A 5002-nucleotide genomic window follows, 5' to 3' on the forward strand; every position below is an offset into this window, starting at 1 on the left:
GTTGCTCAGAGGCTAAAGGATACTCAGCCCTAGGCAGCTACAATTAGAGGTTTCTACCTCACTTACATTCCCTATACATAAACCTGTTCTAACCCTGATGGACACCCATATGCTAATCATTTGGTTGTCTTGTTTGTTGTTTTGCATTTTTCTCAGATAACTGTTATTTTATTTGTATGTTTGTTTGTTTGTTTATTGAGACAGAGCCCTATAGCTCTGGCTAGCCTGGAAGGCACTGTGTAGACCAGGCTATCCTAGAAACTCAGAGCAATCCTTCTGCCTTCGCCTCCTGAGTGCTGGGATTAAAGGCATGTGCCACCATGACCACCTCAAATAGTTTAAATTTGTTTGTAATTTTTTTTTTTTTTTTTTTTTTTTTTAAGCTGAGGATCGAACCCCGGGCCTTGCGCTTGCTAGGCAAGCACTCTACCACTGAACTAAGTCCCCAGCCCTTATAAAATTAAACACTTTAAGTTTTTCATTTTTAGCACTACTGAGGGTGGGCAATGGATTTTTCTTCCCCCTTACTAGGCCATTTTGGCATAAGTGTGCATTAGTTTGTTTTGGTTTTGATTATTTTCTGTGTATGGATGTTTTACCCACGTGTATGTGAATGCACCACTTACATGCTTATGTTTATTACCTTGTGTCAGAAGAGGCCACTGGGTTCCCTGGAACTGGAGTTATAGCTACCATACAGGAGCTGGGAGCCAAATCTGGGTCCTCTAGAAAAGCAGCCAGTGCCCTTAACTACTGAGCTACCAAGTGCTGGGGCACAGGGGGCTGGGGAAGAATTCAATGGTTAAGAGTACTGCCTACAGCCCATTCTCCCCAGCATCTAGAACCTACTGTTCTATCTACTCTGAACTTTCTCTGAGACCAAGTTTTCCTATTGTTTTGCTTTAATTTTTTTTTTAATTTCACATATAGATAATCTCATTTTGGTTTTTTGAGACAGGGTTTCTCTGTGTAGCTTTGCGCCTTTCCTAGAACTCGCTGTGTGGCCCAGAGATCTGCCTGCCTCTGCCTCCCGAGTGCCCGGCCTGGATAAGATCTCAAAGTTCTTATCTTTCTATACTTTATCATTTCCTTGTCAGAAGAATTTTTTAGCTGCACAGTAAAGCTGGACAGGGGATACAGAACTCTCTCCCTCCGTTACCAAATTTCCTAGCAGGGTGTTTTACTGAGGTCACCCTGACTCAACATCATCACCCAGAACTGGGGGACTTGAGTCCACTCTTGTCCATTCTGTAGGTCTGGACAGATGTACAGTGACTTGCAGAGCAGATTCAGTGTCCTGACAGCCCTCTGTGCTTCCCCTGCCCTGGTTCTCAGAGCGCCAACAACTAGAGAACGGTGTAGTGCCAGATTCCAACACCGCTCCAGGGAATCCTGGTGTTCAGACTCCAAGAGCTCCGGGTAAGAGGGATGAAAGAATGCGCAGGTTTCCTCTTGGTTGTTGTTGGTGGTGGTCGTTTGTTTTGGTTTTGGTTTGGTTTGGTTTGGTTTTTTGAGACAGGGTTTCTCTGTGTAGCTTTGTGCCTTTCCTGGAACTCGCTTTGGAGACCAGGCTGGCCTCAAACTCACAGAGATCCGCCTGTCTCTGCCTCCCAGTGCTGGGATTAAAGGCGTGTGCCACCACCGCCTGGGCCTCTTGTTTTAGCAGCTGCTCACCTGTGAGGCTGTTCAGAGGCACCCTCAGGGGTTCTCCCTCCAATCTTCTCCACCCCAGCCCGCCTTATCTAATCACCCTCCCCCGTACATTCTGTTCTTTCCAGTCCCTTGATCTATCTTTAGGCTCCTTCTCACCTGAATGCTCCCCATTCTTTCCTCCTCCCCACCCATCCATCCTTCAAATCCAGGCACCTCCACCCAAGCTGCTACTGAGTCCTCCAACACGCAATGTTGCCTTCCCCTATGAACACACTGCCAGTGTGCCCTTTGAGCCCTGGGTGACAGCTCCATCATTTGGCCCTGTTAAGATACTGGGTTTTACTGCTGGTTAAATGTTCATACGCACAGGTCTTGCCTCCTCCACTGAGTTGTAAACACCTAAAACACAATGGCTCTGTTGTCCCCTCCAGGGAATAGACAGAGATCTCTGAACTTCTTTGCACCTACCAGGATCTATGGCATTTTCACCAAAATCAACGCTCAGAAGATTCAAAAGTTCATCTCTTAGCTGGGCAGTGGTGGTGAACAATAGGCTGATCTCTGTGAGTTCAAAGCCAGGCTGGTCTACAGAGTGAGTTCCAAGACAGGCTCCAAAGCTACAGAGAAACCTTGTCTCAAAGAAAGAAAAAAAAAAGTTTGCTCTTAATAAGTTTCAGAGCAGCTGGGACAGACTCATAAACCTGGGTCTCTTGGTTCCCTCCGGCTGATCCAGACTTACCTCCAAGGCAGCTTCTCAGTAAAGGTTCTAGCTTCACTAGGTAACTGAGTCACCCAGAGCTAACTGTACCAGCCTTTCCCCACCCCACACACAATCGGTTCACTGTGTTGCACAGATAAATAGCTGGAATTGTGTATTGCAGAGAAATTTTAAATTGCTGGAATTATGTATGGCCAACAAAATCTGAACACCAGGGCCTATTTCTATGGAAATTCCATCCCATTTCAACCTGCACTGGCATGCTTTCGTGAAGCTAGCCCCTGGATCTCATGAAAAGAGAAAGTACTTTGAAAGTATTTCCGTAGAAATAAATCCATCTGGGTATGTTCTCTTTTGGTGTTCTTATAGGTGTGAAAACAACTGGAACAGGAAACACTGAAAGGCGTGTTTGTACATGAGGGTGACCTGGCTTGGCTGATGGAAGGCCATTTTCTTTTCAAAAGCTGTTTTAGTACCATGGAAAGAAACCCTTCTTTTTCGAGCCCATACCTTAGAAGAAAGAAAATACGGTTGGTGACCATTAGTAAGCTTTATTTTATTTACTAAGATAAGATTTATAGCTTCAAGTAAGACTAAACTCACACACTACCCACAATTACTTTGCAACACAGAATAAGCTTTCCAAGCCTCTTCGTAAATGCTGGGCTCTCCAGGAACCATGAAAATTCTGGGACACCCTTGCAACAACAACCTTAAAGAAAGGGCCAAATCACCACTCGGAGTGGGAGGAACAGTACCTGTCGGAAAGGTGGGGTGTGGAAAATTACCACTCAACAGTTTGAAAGAGGAGGGTTCCTTCTGTTGCCTTTGAGGCCCTTCCTCTCTCTCTCCTCCAGGTTCATCCCTATCTGGCAGCAATCCTCAGCCTGAGGCTACAGGCATGAGTCACCGTAACTCAGCTGAGATAGTTTTTGTTTTTTAATTATTCTTATTGCACTCACTTGTGTATGTGTGCACGCGCTTGCACGTGTGTGGAGAAAGCCAGAGGACACCTTGCAGGACTTGGTTGTCTCAATCCACTTTGTGGGTCCTGGGGATGGAACTCAGGATATCTGAGTTGGTGGCAAGCACTGGGACAGTTTTGTTTGATGGTGGGTTTGATTATTTGTGGGGTTTTTTAAAATGTATTTATTGGTTCTTTTCATATAATATATTTTGATTGATTATATTCTTTCCCCCAACTCTTCCCAGTACCTCGCACGTCCCTCTCCACCAAACTTCATGAGGGGAGAAATAAACCTATGCGGAAAAGGAGGCAGAAATATTATAAGAGCCAAAGGTGATGGCTGACTCCAAGGAAACAGAATCTTCCAGACACAACAGCACTGGTGCTCATAGGAACCCAGAGAGACATAAAAACCTGCGAGCCAGACAGAATCCCAGCCCTGAGGATACACACAGCCCCACCCTTATCAAGAAGCTATTTGCAATGATAATAAGTTTACTCCAATGGAGAGTCACTGAATCTGTCAGTCAGCGCGAGGGCAGGTGTCCATGTTTTTATGTGCTTTTTTGTTGGGTTTTAAATTTTTTTCTTTTTGGTTTTGTTTGTATAGTTTGATTTTGTTTTGTTTTGTCTGAGGAAGAGACAAGGCTGCTTTTAAATGCACTTAGACCAATAGATAATTCTGTGGACCGGAGTAAAAAGTAAAGCAGTGATTCATATTTGTTGATACATAAAATCAGACATCTAAATAGGATTAATTGGCTTTAAAGTCCAATAGAAAGTACCAAGTGTGATGGGGCAAGCCTTTGATCCTATCACTCGGGAGGCAGAGGCAGGTGGATCTCTGTGAGCATGTATCTCTAAATAAATAGGAATAAAGTTGGACTGGTGACACAGAACTGACAAGCCAGCATTCAGAAAGTAGAAGCAGGAGGATCACAAGTTCAAGTCCAATGTTATTGGCCAACCTTATCTACATTGTGAGCTCCAAGTCATGCCCTATCTCCAAAGACCAAAGGGAACTAAAATAAACAAACAAAAAACCAGGTGGGGCTGGGGTATAGTCAGGTGACAGATGCTTGTCAGGCACACATGAGGTTCCGGGTTTGATTCCCAGCACCGAAAACAATAAATAATAATAATAATAATAATAATAATAGAATCACCCAGAAACAACAAAAGGCAAATATCAAGAGAAAATGAAAATGGTAAGCACTAAAATAAATATATTCAAAGTTTTACAGCTCTTTTAGAATTTGTCTAGAAGGTTTTCTGACTTTCGTCGAGACCCTCCCCAATTATAAATATACTTATAAATATATATATATTTATTTATTTATATATGCCCCCCCAGACTACCACCACCCTCCCTGATGGGTTGGGACACTTCAATAAATCTAATGACATACTACTAAAGTACATTCCCATCCCCATAATATTTTTTAAAGACTGATGTTTCTTGGTTTTAATTATGAGTGCACATGACTCTAAGTGTGGATATGTGCACATGACAGCTGGTGCTGGAGGAGGCTGGAGGTATCAGATCCTCCTGGAGTTGTAGTTAAAGGCAGTTGTGAGCAGCTGACGTGGGTGCTGGGAATTGAACTCAGGACCTCTGGAAGAGCAGCAAGTGATCTTAACCACTGAGCCATCTCTCTCACCTG

At 43.9% G+C, this 5002-nt stretch overlaps 1 non-coding gene across 1 annotated transcript; it reads left to right on the forward strand.

Annotated features, from left to right (window-relative positions):
- The first annotated feature begins 4571 nt into the window (after nt 1-4571).
- Nucleotides 4572-4631, forward strand: LOC118593559. The gene has a single exon (XR_004946236.1). It is a non-coding gene; the product is annotated as a U7 small nuclear RNA (small nuclear RNA).
- Nucleotides 4632-5002: the final 371 nt, after the last annotated feature.

Source organism: Onychomys torridus, chromosome 11 (assembly GCF_903995425.1).
Source record: "Onychomys torridus chromosome 11, mOncTor1.1, whole genome shotgun sequence".
Lineage (NCBI taxonomy): Eukaryota > Metazoa > Chordata > Mammalia > Rodentia > Cricetidae > Onychomys > Onychomys torridus.